Here is an 18,921-nt window from a genome sequence, read left to right as displayed (position 1 = left end):
GCCCCAGAGGAAAATGAGCTCTCTTGACTAAGTACTGGGGCATCTTGGGTATGTACTGGGATTTTCCCTATTATGATGAGATGCATTTCATTTACAACTTTATTGGCATGAATCTTTTAATGTGGTTCATGGCACACAAAATTGTATCTTGGAAGTCTGAACTGGCTGCTGGATTCTAGCAGAGTCAACAGCAGTAATAAATAAGACGAATGGCACTGATCGAGTCCTTCCTATGCGCCAGGCTCCCCACCTCCTCCTTTATATTTACATTTCATGTGACCTAAATACCAGCTTATTGGGTGGTTCTCTCACTTCCACTTTACAGCTGCAAAAACAGACCCAACCAAGGTCATGGTCTAATCTGCTCAGTGTCAGAGCACTAGCTTGCAGTGGGTTTGGTATTGAAACTCAGGCGGCTTTGCTCTCAAGTCTGGTGCCTGGACTCCTCTCCCTGCAATGCTGGCCATCAAGACGGTCATCATCTTCCTCACTCATAGACCAATAGTCACAAGATAATGGCCTCTTGCCAATTTGTCTTAGTGGAAATAGATTCTGTTGCAGCCTGCACTTTTACACACCAGGAGAGTGAGGATACAGTGACCTGGATAAGAAAAGCTGTTTCTCTGGATTCTCAAGGGTCATGACTTGCTGCTGGCCATCTGCATAGTAAGATAATCTGCAGCCTGGCCTCTGTGTATAGCCTGGAAACCCTACATTTTCCCAGTCACATGAGAAATTCTAGACTTTGGGATCCTTATGTGGATCTGGGCCCCAGAGGTTATTGCAATTCCAGCTCCCCCAGCAAGAGACTGAAAAAACCCTGCAGTACTCTCCCTATACATGCCCTCCAACCCCTTTCAAGCCTGTCTGGCTCACACTCTGCTCAAATTCTTACTGATATGTGCCCACTGGTGTCACTTGAGGATGAAAACCATACAGAGTCACAGCACTGTAACAAGAGACTGGTGATTCACAGCAAAACCCATGTAGAGATTCTAAACCTTTAGAGGGAGGCTACCATGTACTGAGCACCAGCAGAATATAGAATTCAATATTCACACAAATGAAGATCTTGAACTATAGCAGGTAGAGGGTGTTTGCTTGAGGTCACTCACATCAACCTCCAAAGCCCATGTAGTACCAGGACCAGGATTAGAAGGTGCCATCTTCTCCCATCTCCCCTAGCCCAGCTACTGATGCACTGGTCCTGAAGGTTGCATCACATGTAGCTCTATGTCTCATCCAAACCTGTGGTCCACTGCACTGCCCAAGCTGCTCCTCTGTGATGCTTAGAAGCTCAGTGTCTCCATTTCCACACAGACACTGAATTCAGTGCCACCTTAGACCCTGCTGTACATCAGCCAATAAAAATGGGGGGCATATGTTGTGGGGAAATCCAGTGGACTGCAGCAAAAAACGTAGGTTGGTCCCTACTTGACTACTAAATAGCTTCTGATCTTGGCAGAGTCATTTCACTTCACATACCTTTTTTATGTTTAAAATGAGAAATGAGAAGGGTGTTCTGCAAGATCACTGGTTCCACAGTTTTCTACTTGCATGATCTGGATTGAATTCCTCAGTTTATGTAAATGTCCAATGGGGATAACACCTGTTGGTGCAAGGCTGCCTTGCAGATGAGGAGGAGGGCTATGTGTGTGGGGTGGGGCGAGAGGCGTGGTGTACAGGGCTGGTGTCTAGCAAGTTGGGAACCTGTGAGGTGGTGGAAGCACTGAGAAGGGAGGGAGGCAGGCAAGGGCTGAGGGAAGATAGACCAATAGTAATGTCCAATATAGATGGAATGTGTACCATATATGAAATTTAAAATTTTCTAGTACCCACATTAAAAAACTAAAAACAAATGGATGAAATTAATTTTAGTAATGTATTTTATTTAACCAAATATTTTTTTTCTAAGTTTGTGAAATCCAATGTAATAGCCACATGTACCCAGTGATGACAGTATTTGAACAGTCTAGGAATAACAATTTTGAAGGTCTTGTTTTGTGCCAACCTCTGTACTAGGTGTTCTATAAACACCTCATGTTATCCCTACTCCAGCCTGCAAGGACAGTACACTACAAGTAAGGAAACTGAGATTCAGAGCAGATGAACCACATCCCAGGACCCATAGCTAGGGAGTCACACAGGAGGAGAATTTGAACCCAGGTTCACCTGGCTGTGGGGCCACCAGGAATGCTCTGGGAGCTGTGCAATCAGAGGAAACAGGAGAGGCTGATCCAGGGTTTGGGCACCAAAGGGCACTAGTTGGGTTCCCAGATGGAAGCAACTGTTTGGTCTGAGAGTGTCTTGTATAATATACTTTATATAGATCAAGTACCTACACACACACTGGACTGCACTGGCCAAAGCCTTCCATCAGTGTGGATTTCTGGGCCATGAACCAACAACTTTCTGCCACATCAGCCCCAAGCAAAAGCAAAACGAAAGTACAGCTCTCCCACCCATCCCAGCACTGTCCTTCCTTCTTTCGAAATGCAAGTTGACCTGGCATTTTACCTCCTAAACAATTTAATTTAATCCACGCTAAAGATTTGCTATGCTGTATAATCGCCTTTTCATAATTTTTAATTCCTCAAGATGCATTTCTGTTACTTTTGGAAAAAATAAATGTTCACTACTCATTTTTACCATATGGAAAGTGTCATAAATTTTACATTTATGACTAGCTGCAAGCTTTGTATTATGAACATCCCAGTTTTCCCTTTATATCTTTAGACTTTTGGCCTTGGCTTAAATAGGCATTTAGACTAAGCTGCAAATGGTTTTGAGCTGATGTAGCAAGAATCTGCACTGTAGCAAAACCTGAATGCAAAGAGCTATTTGTTACAATTGTTACCTGTCTATAATTTCCCACCACGGTAACCCAGTCTAGGCTCATTCTTTTGTGCTTCACCCATGCAGTATTGTTCTTGTCTGAAACTGCAGCCTGGGACTTACAGACTAATCCTGTGAGCCTGGGGTCACTGACCAGTTATGGGGTGAGAATGGTACTCAAGGACTAGTCATCATGCAAGATTGGGTCTAGAAGACTAGTTATCATATGAGCCTAGGACTTGAGGGCTAGTCATATAGTGAGCCTAGGGCTTACAGGCTAGTCATCATGTAAACCTGGGACTCATGGACCAGTCACTGAGTGTGCCTGGGACTTACAGATTAGTCATCCTGTGAGACGGACTCAAGGACTAGTCACTGTGCGAGGTTGAGACCAGAGGATACAGTGGTGTGAGCCTGAGACTTTAGGACTAGTCATCTAGTTAAGCTTGGGACATATAGACTAGTCATCAAGTGAGCCTGGGACTCATGGATGAATCATTGTGTAAGCCTGGGACTTGAGGATTAGTCATCTACTGAGCCTAGGATTTAAGGATTAGTCATTTTGTGAGCCTGGCACTCGTGAACTAGTAGTCACTGAGTGAGGCTGGTATTTGAGGACTAGTTATCATGTAAGCCTGGGACTCAAAGACTAGTCATTGTGTGAGTCTAGGACTCAAGGTATATTCATTGCAAGGCAGAGTGAGGTCAAGTAAGGTTGTATGCCCCAGGAGTGTTCCTAATTCAAGATTATCCTAATAGTAATGTTGTACACAGACTGATGCCACACCTCAGACCCACTGACTCCCTCTGCTTCATGCTGATACTGCCATACTGCTTACAGGAAACTAAGACCTAGGGTGAAAACATTGCCAGAGGCACTGGCTGAGTGTCCCGCATAGCTCAAGACAGAGGAGGTGATTTGCAGTCACATGTGAATCCCAGAGCACATTACAAGATACATGCTCTTTCCAAAATGATTCCTAAACTGATGTGTCTTTAAAATGTGGAACTATGTGTCATAACAACTGTTTTCTCATCAAGGATCAATGTGGTCACTTTTTCAGTTCCCCTTTACTTAAAAAAGAAAAAAAAACATATTTCTAATCCACATTTAGAAAATCATACCCATTTGAGGTAGGCATCAGTTTACCTGACCTAAGGAAATAATGTAAAAGATAAAAAGAGGGGGAGCAATTTTGCAAGGGCTCCCAGCAAAGCCTGACATATGCTTAATGACAGTGACTCTGTGTTCCAAGCAGTGCCAGCACTGCCAAGGCTAACAACCCCAGAGGTGACTGCTATTAGCTAATTCACTAATTAGGGGACTGTTTGCAGAACTAATGGAAAGAGTAGTCATTTGTTAGCTTAAGTAAAACTTCTGGGCATTCCTGACAACAGGCATCACTGAAAAGTCTGGAAAGCAATTCATCTATCTCTGTGAAATTCTAGAGAAGAAACTTGAAAGCCAGAAGAGTCATCTTTGACAATAAAGGAATGAACATAACCTCCTTAAGGAATCTGCTACTAGGAACTTCCTATCTTTGGCTCTTAACAGATCCCTTTAGCAGCAAATAAATATGTATAATACAAATGTAGGCCCATTTCCATGTTTGCATTCCAGTAGTCTGATTTCGGTGGGTTCAATTCAGTTTCTTTCAGATTTGAGCCTAGGGAAACAGTCACAGATAATGCCATCGACAGGAGAATAGCTCACGAAATGTATAATATAATCTGGTTAGGGGTTGCGTGAGTGTGTGTGAGTGCATGAGTGAGAAAGTATGTGTGTTGTGTATGCTACCATGTAAGTGTGTGTGAGTGCATGAGAGAGACTGTGTGTGTGTGTGTGTGTGTGTGTGTGGAAAGACAAGGTATTTTGATGCTGCAGTTTTACTTGGCTGGTGTGTTAAAGATCAACAAAATGAGCAAAGTTTTCTAAAGATGATGTTATCACTGCTTAAATAAGTTTTAAAAAGCACCAATTGTGAAACTGAAGAGACTTCTGACCAAGATGGAGGACTAGACAGACATGCTGCATCTCCCTCCACAACAAAGAAGGATTACAAGTCCTCAAAACTATAGACAACCAGAAGTTCCAGAAAATTGAGATGCATGAAAGACCAACAAAGATATAAAGAAGAAATACTCATCCAGACAGGTAAGAGGGGCAGAGCCAGGGTGGAAAGGACGCAGTGTGGTGGTGGTGGTGGTGGCGGCAGCAGCAGGCTGGCAGAAAGCACAGTCAAACATTTTAAAAAGTCAAGAGGGACATCTGGAGAGCACTTCCAGCACCAGATTAGACTGCACAGCTCACGGATCCAGCACTGGGGACAATAAAGACTCATTGCTTCTGACTGCACAAATGAGTGGGGGTTGAGGCGGAGGCAGAAACTGCCGGTCTCTCAGCAGAGTCTTCTTGCTTAAAGGGCCCCCACAGTCTAAGAACATCCACAGACCCACCCACTCTGGGAATGACAGCCAGGGCAACAGCTAGAAAGGCGCAAGTCCCATTCGGAAGTGAAAGAAGTGCCTGGAAAAAGGGTGAATGCGGAGCAAGTGACATTGTTCCCTCTCAGACCCCTCCCCCACATACAGCACCACAACGTGGTGAAATGGGTTGCCCTGTACTGAGAATACCTAAGGCTCCACCTCTTCCAACGTAACAGATGCGACAGCTCTACTTAAGACACAGAGGCAAACAATCACAGGAGACCGTCAAGATCAGGAGACAGAGAAGTATGGCCCAAAAGAAGGAATGAATCAAGGTTCCAGTGGGGGAACTAACCAATTAGGAGATAGCCAACCTAACAAATGAGGAAACAGCCAACCTAACAGATGTAGAGTTCAAAACACTGGTGATAAAGATGCTCACAGACTTGACAGGTATCCTTAAGTATGGCAAATGCATAAGGGAAGAAGTGAAGGCTATGCTAAGTGAAATGAAGGAAAACCCACATAAAACCAATGGTGAAGAGAAAAAAACCAGGGTTCCAAATCAATGATTTGGAATATAAGGGAAGAAAAAAAGTCAACCAGTACAAAATGAGTAAACAAGAATTGAAAAAAATGAGGAGAGGCTTAGGAACCTCTGGGACAACTTTAAAACATGCCAACATCCGAATCATAGGGGTGCCAGAAGGAGAAAAGGAAGAGAAAGAAATTGAAAACTTATGTGAAAAAGTAAGGAAGGAAAACTTCCCTAATTTGGCAAAGGAAACAGACATACAGATCCAGGAAGCCCAGAATCCCAAACAAGCTAGACCCAAAGAGGACCAAACCAAGACACATCATAATTAAAATGACGAAGGTGAAAGATAAAGAGAGAATCTTAAAAGCAGCAAGAGAAAAGCAGAGAGTTACCTACATAGGGGTGCCTATAAGACTCTCAGCTGATTTCTCAAAAGAAACTTTGTAGGTAAGAAGGGACTGGCAAGAAGTATTCATGTGATGAAAAGGAAAGACCTACAACCAAGACTACTCTATCCAGCAAAGCTATAATTTAGAATGGAAGGGCAGAGAAAGTGATTCCCAGACAAGGTAAAGCTAAAGGAGTTCATCATCACCAAGCCATTATTATATGAAATGTCAAAGGGATTTAAGAAAAAGAAGATAAAAATTATGAACATTAAAATGAAAACAAACTCACAGCTATCAACAACTGAATCTAAAAAATAAAAACAAAAACAAACTAAGCAAACAACCAGAACAGGAAGAGAATCATGGCTGTGGGGATCATTTGCAGGGTTATCAGTGGGGAGGGGGGAGGGGGAAGGGGGAGAAATGGGGAAATGGTGCAGGGACTAAGAAGCATAATTGGTTGGTAGAAAATAGACGGGGAAGTTAAGAATAATATAGGAAAGGGTGAAGCCAAAGAACTTATATGCACGACCCATGGACATGAACTAAGGGGGGGTGGGATTGCTGGAGGGAAGGGGGGTACTGGGAAGAGGGGAGCAAAGGGAAAGAAATTGGGACTACTGTAACAACGGAATCAATAGAATATACTTAAAAATTAAAATAAAATAATATGAACTGAAGAAAAAAAAGCAGGAATTGTGAATAAAGAGTATTTTTGTTATTGTTAGGGGGGAATTTTAGGGACAGGCTAATCAGTGTCTAGGATTAGGAAAGTTTTAAAAAGAGTTTATTTATTTATTTTTATTTTTAGAGGTAGGGGAAGGGAGGGAGAAAGAGGGAGAGAAACATTGATGTGCGAGAGATACATCAGATACATCGATCGGTTGCTTCCCACAGGCTCCCAACTAGGGACCTAGCCCGCAACCCAGTCATGTGCCCTGACTGGGAATTGAACTGGCAACCTTTTGGTTCACAGGCTGGCATTCAATCTTCTGAGCCACACCAGCCAGGGCTAGGATTAGGGAATTTTTAAAACTCATGAATGTGAGACCTGGAAGAATTAATTTTTCTTAAGTGTTATCACCACCAGGACAAAATTTAATTTGTCACCCAAAGCTTCCTGAGTCCTTCCACCTTGGTCCTACTGAGTATAAGACCCACCATCCACAAAAACCACTGGAGAGACCCAAGGGAGCTAAGAGCCCCCAGAGCAGGTGTACAAAAGGAGGCTACACAGAAGCATCACCCAGCTTTCTTGACATCCCCCCAGCCTGAGACCACACCCGTTTGGCAGTCACTCAAATACTGACCCCACCCCACTATGGTGGCTTTCCTTTCAGACCCTGAACCCCTACAGGGCAGGAGTTCAGTGATGGTGGCTACACCAGGTGGCTGCTGAATCAATGCCCAAATGGGCAGCTCATCACAGTCAAAGTGGCTCTGCGGCCTTTCTGTGCCAGGTCCAAGCATGCCCACTGGTGGCAGACTGATGTTGCCTGGTAATAAGGTGTACTTGCTGCTCTGCAGTCCAGCAAGGCAGTAGGAAAGTCTGAGCCCACTTGAGGAGCTCATGCCAGCCCCACAGGCCTCAGAGTACATGGGGACAGTGTCCAGTGTTCCCTCCTGCAGGGCTGCCAGTGCTACAGGCTGAGGAGGACCTTCTCTTGGGCCTGATACTGGGGAGCGGTCTGGACAGGGGGAGGACGCCTCACTTGGGAACAAGGCAGGAGACTCCTCCAGTGTCTAGGGTCTTTGAAGCTATTCAGAAACTGGGATGGATTTACTGGAATTCCCTGGGTGCTTTTCTAGGAAAGTGGACTGCGAGTAATTTGTTGGCTGGGACACATTCACTTTGGCAGCTGATCTAAACTGTAGGGTTTATAAAAATCACTAAGGAGCTTGTTTAAAACAATGCAGGTTTCAGGGCTAACAGCTTGGGGTAGGGTCCTGGACTCTGCATTCCATGGGATTCTGAGGCAACCCAGGCTTATAGCATATGGGTACCAGCAGATCTGCAGAGCACTGTGTCATTAAGGCTACTGACGGCCCTATGGACAGGAAGGCACAGCAAAGGCCTTGAAATGGCTCTCTCCTCCAAACAATGACTCAGCATCTTGCCAGAATCTCTGGCATCTGATAAACATGCACCTTAGTGATTCTGAGCTCTTGGTGGCTGCAAGATGACAGCAACAACCCAGGCTGTGGACAAAAAAGATTGCGCCCTGAATTCTCGCTCTACCATTTCCTGGACCAACAACCTCAGGCAGGTTAGCTGGCTGGGCCTCAGTTTCATCATAAAAATGGGGTAAGACTATTTCCCTGTTTCAGGCAGGTGTCAGTGCTCCATGAAAGGGGAAGAGACCTACTAACCTACGTGGTGCTTGTCCTGGCCCCTCTTTGCAAGTGCAGATAACACCAGAGGCTTAAGCTGGTATGGGACTTTAATTCCTTTCTATTTGGAGCAGACTAGTGAGAAAGGGAGCTCTGAGAGCTCTAAAGGAGGACATCTGGGGGGTGGGGTATGGCCACTAAAAAGAGAGGGAAATATTAGGCATGTCTACCTGAAATGTTCTGGGGCATTCTAGTCAGAAGAAAGGCTGCCTGGGCTGAGAGAGTCGGAGGTCAATGTTCACCTGCTCCTCAAGCGGCCTTAAGCCCTGAAATGGTCGTAAGGGCCACACAGTGAGGCACACATGTTCCTGTGACTAGTCCTCTTAACAGTGCCCAAACAACAAGCAGGCCTCCACATACCAGACCAACCAACCAAGACCAGAGGGAGGCTGATAATGAGGCTCAGGGTCAGCTCTGAAAAACTGGGCCATCTGAATAAGTAGGCCCTGAGGATCTGTGAGCTGGGCCCAGAATGAAAATGAAAGGCACATCTATAATTTTCACTTCCATGTGCAAAACCCCAATTAAAATAGTTTAAGCAAAAAGGGCATTTACTGCTCCTAGTAACTGGGAAATCCCAGGGTGACTCAATGAGGGATCCAGAGCCTGAACTTCTCTGTGGGAAGAGCAGACAGAGGGGTTCCAGTCCCACAGGGATGAGGCCATTCAGGGCCTTGGGTGCTGGGTGCAAATCCAGTGGGAAGCAAATCCTCATGTTGCTCCTATGCCCTGCTCCATGGAGACTTGCCCCATGCAGCAAGAATGGAGCGTGCCCACCAGGGCTTCCTGAGGACAAGGTGGCCTGGTCTGGCCAGATGAGACTGGGCTAGGAGGGCACCAAGCTCTTCTCAGTGCCTGTACCCAGGAATACCAAGAGAACTCGAGGTCTAGACCACCGAGCTACTGTAGGTAAGTTTTAAAGAATCCTTGAGAACAAGGAACACTGTAAAAGAACAGTTTTCTTTTTCATGGTTTTCAAAAGGATGTATTCCCTAAAATGTAGGCAAGAACCCTGATAAACTTCTAGAATGGTTTGGTAAAGAGGCTGGTTTCAGAGTGCTTAGAAAAGGAACTGGTGTCAGTAGGAACAAACAAGCCCACTGGAAACATGTCATTCCACACTCTCCTCTTCCTTGTAACAGATATCCTGGCTAGCAGACTCGTCGTCGGCAGCCGTCCGTCTTGAGAGACGATGGTGTAGCTTCTTCAGAGTCTATCTGCACCGCCAAGAATGGCTGTGCAGTCCGACTCGGGAGTGACATGGTATCTGTCTCCTCCCGTGTTGAATCGACATCTTGCGATGACGCTGAAGCTACAGAGCCTGGGCAGGGTAATATGGAGGGTCTGCTGTTGCCCATGCAGCAGACCCCCCCTCTCTTCGCAGCTGAAGGGTCCAAGGGAAAGACGGAGTCAATACAGCTTGGGTTCAGGTGCGCCGCAGGAGTTGCCGGTGTTGACTACAACGTCAAACCGCCTTAGGGACTCCGGCTCCGGATTTTCTGTCGGGGTTTACTCCCTTAGCCTTTCCCCTGAAGAGGTATGCCGCAAGGCAGCGGAGGTTTTTTGGAGTCAGAGTTTTCCTTCTCTGATGTACCCTGACTGGAAGATCGAACCAGCGACACTTAGCTCGCAGGCCGACGCTCAATCCACTGAGCTAAACCAGCCAGGGCAAGCTAGCCCCAGCCTCTGCCTTCACAGTCCAATCTGGTGGAAAAGGATGAATAAGATAGGCTGGATGTCCCAGGAAGTAAATGTTAGAACTGGTTATATCACTGAACCCCTGTGCAGGAGGTCAGCCTTGAAGGAGGTCTACTTGTGTTCTGTCTATAGCCTTGTGCAACTTGGCGTTTTCATCAATGACTTAGTTGAAGAGGAGAAGGTACACTTAGCAAGTTTATGGAAGATAAATTTGGAAGGATGGTGCACGCATATGCTGGATGACAGAATTCACATATCCAAATAATCAGCCTGTAGGCTGGACTGAATCTACCCAAAGAAGTCTACTGGGGTTAAATACAAGGTCCTGAACCCAATTCCAAATACTATCTAATACATATGCAGGGAGATAAGCTTGCAGAAGCTTTATATGATCATTGGCGCCCCTCTAATAAAACAGTGCATAATTGAGCTAATAATGTGTTGCAGCCTGGTGAGCATGTTGTCGATGGAGCCCATTCTCTAGAAAAGGGAAATGATGGTGCACTGCATTCTGGCTGCTCAGCCTAGTCTGGATCCCAGAGTCTGTTGCTAACAAGGAGCACAGAGAGGAGAGATGGAGACTGGAAGCCTAGCGTGTGCTTTGTTGGGTGGTTTCAGTTATTGGGTATTAGTGCTGGAAGGATTAAGCTTAAGAAGAAGTGTAGGGGGACACAAAATTACTTTCAAGCATTTGTCTGGCTGGCATGTAGAGGCATCTTCACTGTGCTCTAGAAAGTCCCCAATGGGGAGCTAGGAAGTTCCCAAGTGAGCCCTGAACTCCATTGGAGAACACTTCTGTAATAGTCAGGGCCGTGTAGAGATGAAACAGACTTGGACAGCTGGGTGAGGAAGAACCCTGCCTACTGTATTAGATGACCCCAATGGCCTGGCCAGTCATGGGCTCTGTGGTTTCAGGAATAGCACCAGGCAGAGTAACTCAAATCCTGATCTCATTTGTAGATGTGTGTGTGGGAGGGAAGCAATGATGGTGGTGGTGGTTAATCACACCTAGTGTAGATACCATCAACTTTCCAGAGTGACTGGCCTTTATGGGGAAGTCTGAGAATTGTGGATCTTGACTCTCTTGGACTATACCTGGAACAAAAGCTCTTCCTGTACAATAAAACCAGCAACTGACAGCCACAAGTCAAGTTGTGTCTCTCAGGGTACACTCTGGCCTGGACCTACTTGGGGTGGGCATGATTCAAGTGCCAGGGATCCATGTGGCCAGCCCATTTTATGCACACCATTTTGCTGAAGATGAAGACTTCAAGGCAGGCCCTCTGCTGGAACTTGCAGAGACAGATAGCTCTTTGACAGCAGGGGTGGAAATCCCAACCATTCATATTCTGCAATGTTCCTACCATGGACTTTCTTCCTATAGTCTGGAGGCTGTAAAGATCTTGAAACATAATCACCTGAGATACCTGCTTCCATTAAACTTCAAGATCTGTTAAATGAATATGCTTTTACAGACTGCTGTAGAGGAAGTAAATCTGGAACATCAACCTGATTCTGGAAGAACTGAATACCAGGACACAGTATCCAACCTCTGCCATGGTGGGTCCAGCTGCCAGCCTCTTGGGAGGTCCACAGAGCCCAGAGCCCTTGGTGCATGCAGAGGAACAAATAGTGTGATTGACCATGATCAGATCTGAGGGGAGTTCTTTATCTCTGCCACCATTTTACCACCTAACAATTTCTTGACACCCTGGCCAGGGCTACCTCCTTGGGAAAAAAGAGTGTGCACACACCAACACGTCACATTGCAGGGCGGGCCCATGGCCAGGCAGTGCTAGCATGCCAGGGCCTATCACAAGTTAGACAGAAAGGTCCTGCCTCCAGCCAGCCTGCTACTTCCCACAGTAGAAATCATCACAAAGAAACCTGAGCAAAGCTCTTTCTTAGGAAGCAGGGCAGGGCAATAGTACTTGGAAAAATCAACCTAATGATGATGGTGTTAAGCAGTAGCCTCTTCAATAATTTGAAAAAAATTATTCAACTGTAATAACATTTAATCCCTAGAAATTAATCTAAATGTAACAAAACAAAAGTAGCACAAAAGAAAAGAGCCCTAGCCGGGCCTAGGGGGATGTTGGCTTTATTCCTAAAGTGAGAGCATTAATAGAGCTGAAAATGAAATGCCAGTTGCATCTTTGTAGAGGGGAGGGGACTAACAAAATTGTCACCTCTAAGTCTAGTTTCCCATCTCATGGATCTCTAAACAGTATGAAAGCACCGGGTAGAGGCTGCCCCTTGAGGCTGCCCTTCCCTTGAAGCTGCAGTTACCCTCCTCAGAACCCTCCTCAGAATCCCTGGTTTGGGGTCAGGCATCAGCCCGGGACATTGGCTCCAGGCACTTCAAATACAACAGGACCTTTGCTGAGCCCACTGCCCTACTGGCATCTAGGGAGGCCCTCATCTGCCCATAGCACTGGGGGAGGGGGCACTGAACAAAACTCTGGGAGGCTCATGCTCAATCCAACCTCAGTCAAGAGTCTCCATGCTTCCCTACTCCTCACCTACCTGCCACCGGACCTGGCCTTCCTGGCCTGGTGCTTAGTGCCCCAGTAACCGACTGCACCCATGCCCGGGTATCTGCATGACCCCTTCTAATCACAGCTGTGTTCCAGCATCAGAGACTGCCTCTATCCCCTATCTAGAAGTCCCGTTACCCTCTATCATGTTATCCTATTTTATCTTCTTCACAGCATATTGTATAATGATCTTATTTCACTGCTGACCATTTGTTCATCTCACTGCCCTGAGCACAGGAATCCCCTCTGCCCGACTCACGCTGCACATGCCCACACAGTGGCTTCTGGATGGCAGGTCCTCCTGGCCTGTAGTACTACAGCAGGTCCTAGGTAGGATTCTTGCTTCCCATCCAAAACCATTACCCTTTCATCTCCTAAATGTAGCCAGTTATTTTTCTAAAACACAAATCTGATCATGTCAGTTTTCTCCTTAAAAGCTTTTTTATGGTTTACCACTGCCTGTAGAGTGAATTCCAAATTTTTTCGTAAGCTCAGAAGATCCTCGGCATCTGGGGCCAGCCTGCCTTTCAGCAACATCCAAGCCTCATCCCTACACCCTTAAATATCTGTTTCTCCCCTCTGGTGCATGTGTCCAACCTTCCTTTAACACCCCACAGAGAAAGGCCCCACCCCAACTCTCTCTGCTCACATTGACCACTGACAGCAAAGCCTGCCTGGATCCAGCACAAAGGTGAATTCATCTCTTAAGCCCCAGTGTGTAAGGCAGAAATCATTGCTCCATTTCCTCTGCTCTGAGACTGCTTTACTCATACACTGCTGGCACATTTAATGTTATATCCTGTATTGTTATACAGCACATATGCAGTGTCATGGCGGGTTTCCACTCACTAAAGTGGGCCCTGGGGATAGAAAGGTGAGTAAAGCAAGCTTCCTGCTCACAAAAAGTCTGTGGTGTAGTAGAATGTGATGTCTGAACACAGAAGTGCAAAATGGTGCTATAAGTGGCACCCTAAGGTGTGTCCCAGGCGCCCCCGGGTTCCAAGAGGCACAAAGGAGGCATTCTATCTGTGGTAGGCAGAAAGATACACTTGAGACAAGATCAGAGGGAGAGAGTGCTGCCCTGGGAGGTGGGCAGGCTGTAAGCAGGGTAGCCTGGGGAGTATCTGTGCTCTCCAGTGGAGGCAAAGACCGTATCTTATCCATCATGCACATGTCCTGTCTTGTACCAGTCTCAGGAGAGGCTCCAGATTACCACTACCTAATCCTCTTTTTGAAGTGTTTATAAAAGACATTAAGGGTAAGTAAGGTTATGTGCAAATATAGCCAGTCCTCCCCAACTCCCTTTTGCAGATGGTGGCCCACAATGCCAGAGCAGGTGCTTTGGGAATGAGTCACTAGAAGGTGGATGGCCTCTCTCCCTAAGCAGCAGTCAAGAGCAAACCACCAGGAAACTCTTCATGGGAGAAACCTGGTGGCCAGCTGTCTGCCAGCCAGAGGAGGCCCAGACAGAATGCCCATGCTCATGCAGAGGAAGTAGCCCTTTTATTGCTTGTGACAAGATGGGGAACAGGGCTGTTACACCACATTACAATTACAGAGTAACATTGTTGTTTTTTCTTAAATATCTTCAGAAGAAGATAAGGCTCTACAGCTTTCTTCCCTCAATTATCACGTTATTATCTGTCATTGCAAATCACGAAGTCCTTCTCTAGAGCTAACTTAAACTTTCAAGCTGCAGTGCAAGGCTCAAGTCCTGCTACAAATGAGACTTCTCAGAGGAATGCAGTTACATGCTCTGGCCAAAATTCTCCCTCCCAGGAGGCATTTACATACTCAGCCCTTCAACCCTGTGGTCTCCCTTCCTCTTCACCCTCCCAATCTCTCTATTGACAGCCAGCATGGCACAGCAGGAAGCGCCAGGCACCCATCACTTGACTTATGGTGGCAAATACAGAATGCAGAACAGAAACCCATTGGCTAATTCCTAAGTTTCCTTTGCTCAATAACTTCATTCCAGATGGAACTTCTGGGTATATCTGTCAGCAAAAAACTACATTGCCTGCCTCAAGGTTCATCTTTCATGACCTCCCTATAACTGTAAGAAATGGTACATCAGACCAAACCTGATCAATATTACCTGCAGGATACTGCGTGAGTGTGCTGGGCCCTAATAAAGGCAGGTGAGAGGGGGACTGGAAGGAAAGGAGCCCACCTTTCTTTAGACCTCCAGCATTCCAGGAGCTGGGCTTCTAACTCAAGAATGTCTATTCTTGCTTCACCCAGAATCATAGTTTACATGTGCCTTTTGTGTTGATACATCATAACAGATTTCTTCTCAACACAAAAGCTGTAGCTAAAGGACATTTAAAAACCACAGGGACTTCCGGCCAAGATGGAGGCCTAGACAGACATGCTGCGTTTCCCTCCACAACTAAGAAGGAATACAACTACCTCAAAACTAGAGACAACCAGAAGTTCCAGGAAATCGAGCTGCATGGAAGAACAACAAACAAAGTTATAAAGGAGAACTACTCATTCAGACAGACAGGACACAGTGGTGGTGGTGCAATGGCAGCAGTGATAGGCCAGTGGAAAACGCAGTCACACGTTTTAAAAAGTAGGGAGGGACACCTGGGGAACATTCCCAGCACCAGACCAGACCAAGCAGCTCATGGTCCCAGCGCCGGGGAAAATAAAACTTCATTGCTTCTGACTGTTCAAACCAGTGGGGGTTGGCGCAGAGGAAGAAACTGCCGGTCTCTCATCAGAGTCTGCTTGTTAAGGGCTGCAATGGTCCTAGAATGTCCACAGACCCACCCACTCTGGGAACGATGGCCAGGGAAACAGCTAGAGAGGCGCAAGTCCCATATGGAAGTGGGAGAAGTGCCTGAAAAAAGGGTGAGTGCTGAGCAAGCGGCACTGTTCCCTCTCAGACCCCTCCTCCACATACAGCACCACAATGTGGTGAAATAGGTCACCTGTATTAATATCTAAGGCTCTGCTCCTAACAACATAACAGGTGTGACAGCTCTACCTAAGACACAGAGGTAAACAAATACAGGACCCTGTCAAGATGAGGAGACAAAGAAGTATAGCCCAAAAGAGGGAATAGATCAAGGTTCCAGTGGGAGAACTAAGCAACGAGGACAGAGCCAACCTAACAGATGAAGAGTTCAAAACACTGGTGATAAAGATGCTCACAGGCTTGACAGACATGCTTAAGTATGGCGCATGCATAAGGGAAGATGTGAAGGCTACGCTAAATGAAATGAAGGAAAATCCACAAAAAAAACAATGGTGAAGAGAAGAAAACTAAGGTTCAAATCAATGATTTGGAACATAAGGAAGAAAAAAACAGCCAATCAATACAGAATGATGCTGAGACCGGAGGAAGATGGTGGCGGAATAGGTAACAGTGTTGTCAGCTTGCTCCTATCGTGGAAAGCTTGGGATACGGACAGGGAGACGAGCGAGTGAGTATGAATTTTGGACAGCACGAGCGGAAAAGGGAGAGCGAGAGCGGAGTGGGAAAGGGCAGAAGGCTCGCCCGTGCTCTCAGGGGGGAGTCGCTGGGTCCACCAAGCCCGGCGCTGCTACCGCACCGCACCCCAGAGGGGCAGCTGCAGACCGTCCCACGGGCCGGGATCTTCTTGGAGACTCCTGCCTAGTGTGGGCACTGGGACCAGCGGAGTCCCATAGGGAAACAATAGAAAGGTTTCCTTGAAGCGGCCAGAGGTGTGGGAGGACGGTGAGTGGCCCGGACTGGCAGGTCTGGGCTGGCAGCCCCACGCCCCAGGTGCACACATCATGGTGCCACTAAAAAGAGAGGAGTTGAGCTGGGCCAGGAGAGCTGCCTTAGAAATGCAGACTCGGTCATGGCCTTAGGTGGACGTGTGCAGGCGAATGGTGAGGCACTGCCAGCCAGGGACAGACACAGCCTGGTGCTGCGGCTTGGAGCACAGAGACTTCTTGGGAGGAGGAGTGAAGGCAGAATCCAAGGCGGTTCGGGGACTAAGAACATGTGCACTGGCTTGTCAACAGAACAGCATTGCTAGAGAAGCCTGAGTACTGCTGGAGGGTGCCACAAGACAAGTGGGGAGAGATCCAACTCTGCGGCTCACAGCAGATAGATACAGCAGGCCCACGACTGAGAGAAAACCAGCCACAGAAACCAGCCAGATCTCCTCACAGCCAGCCAACCAGAAAAAATTTGAAACTCATGGAATTTTGACCAGATGTGGATCCAGAAAAAGAAGACTGCACACAAAGGCTGAACTGAGTAAAAACTTTCTTGTTTAAAATTTTTATTTCTATTTCATTTTTTGTTTTCATTTTATTTTTAGTTTTTAAATTTATTTTATTAAAAATAATTTTTAATTAATTTTTATTTTTACTTTTATTTAAAAAATTTTTTAAACTGTTTGTTTCATACCATCACTCCCTCCCATCCTTCCTCTTTAATTTTTGTCTGTTTGTTTGTCTGTTTTGTTTACCCTCCCTTTCACATGAAATATATAGCATATAACTACTATATAAATCTAATACTATACACTTCCACTTTCTTACTTTATTCTGCATTCTTCCCTCTCTTTTTTTAACAAACAATGTAAATATTACTTACTGTCTTGCATAGCCTTGACACTACTTGCTACTATTATTACTCTATCATTCCCCCATCTCAAAAATCATCTTTTTTTTTTTTCATTTAGAACAACTCTTACCTATTTCTCCTATAGTATAATAGTCCTAACTTCTCTACATTTATATTAATACTGGCTCATTTGCTGCTGATAGTGGGATAGGGGGTGGGGGATATTTTTGAGGGTGTGGGTTTCTTGCCTGGGCGGTGTGTTTATGTTTTTAACAGCATCTCCACAAAAGGACTCAAGATAAGGTGGGCAGAGTGACTCTCAATCAACTAGCCAGAGGGAAAATCCCGCCAAAGAGCATCTAAAATATAACCAGACAGCCTAAACAAACGACATAAAGGGTATCCCAAGAGTGTGAGCCTCAGGAGATCAAAGAGACTGCACCACTGAAACCCCCAGATCTCCTATAAATAACCTCATACCACAAAGGCAGGAAATCAAAGCAGACAAATCCAAAAAACAAAAACAAATTCAACACGGGAAGACGCAGAAACAACCTCCCAATGAAAGGAAAAAGAGGAATCCCCAGAAAGAGAGGTAGATGGAATAGACATAACCCAAATATCAGTCATGGAATTCAAAATAATGGTGATGAAGAAGCTCAATGTATTTGATAATCTCAAAGATAACTATGACAAACTACAAGGAAATTATCAACAAATCTAAGAAAATTACAAAGACTTGCAGGGAACCTATAGGGAACTTATAGAGAACTACACCAGCATAAAAAAGGACATAGAAACTATTAATAAGAACCAGGAAGATATAAAGAATACAATATCTGAACTGAAAAACACAGTAGAATCAATCAAAAGCAAGCTAAAGGAAGCAGAGGATTGAATCAGCGAGTTAGAGGACAATGTAGAAAAAAAATTCCCAGACAATACAACAAAATGAAAAAAGGCTGAAAAAGTACGAAGAAGGTCTAAGGGAATTACAGGACAACATGAGACAAAATAATATCTGGATCATAGGAATACAAGACGGAGAAGGAGAAGAACAAAAGATAGAAAACTTGATAGGAAAAGTAATGACAGAAAATTTTCCTAACCTGATGAGAGAAAAAATCATGCAAGTCCAAGAAGCACAGAGAGTCCCAAATGAAGAGGAAGCCCCAAAGGCCCACTCCAAGGCACATCATAATTAAAATGGCAACATTCAAAGACAAAGAGAGAATCCTAAAAGCAGCAAGAGAAAAACAGCAAATAACATACAAGGGAGCTCTGATAAGGCTATTGACCAATTTCTCACAGAAACACTAAAGCCAGAAGGGGATGGTCAAAAATATTTCAAGCAATGAAAAACAAAGGTCTACAACCAAGAATACTCTACCCAGCAAGGCTCTCATTCAAAAAGAAAGGTGAAATAAGGAGTTTCTCAGACAAAGGAAGACTAAAAGAATACATCTCCACTAAACCTGCATTGCAAGAGATGCTAAAGGGAAAGATCTAAGAAGGAGAAGGGAAAAAAAAGAAAGAGGGAAGGGAACACGGGTA

The 18,921-nt window shown here is 45.5% G+C and overlaps 1 protein-coding gene across 3 annotated transcripts in view; it reads right to left on the bottom strand.

Annotated features, from left to right (window-relative positions):
- The window catches only part of CHCHD6 (coiled-coil-helix-coiled-coil-helix domain containing 6), a 383,759-nt gene that overhangs the window by 34,686 nt on the left and 330,152 nt on the right, over positions 1-18,921 (bottom strand). The window lies entirely within an intron of this gene.

The sequence above is a fragment of the Furipterus horrens genome, unplaced genomic scaffold (assembly GCF_987537825.1).
Source record: "Furipterus horrens unplaced genomic scaffold, mFurHor1.1.pri manual_scaffold_8, whole genome shotgun sequence".
NCBI classification, from domain to species: domain Eukaryota; kingdom Metazoa; phylum Chordata; class Mammalia; order Chiroptera; family Furipteridae; genus Furipterus; species Furipterus horrens.
This window is presented reverse-complemented; position numbering and strand designations above follow the sequence as displayed.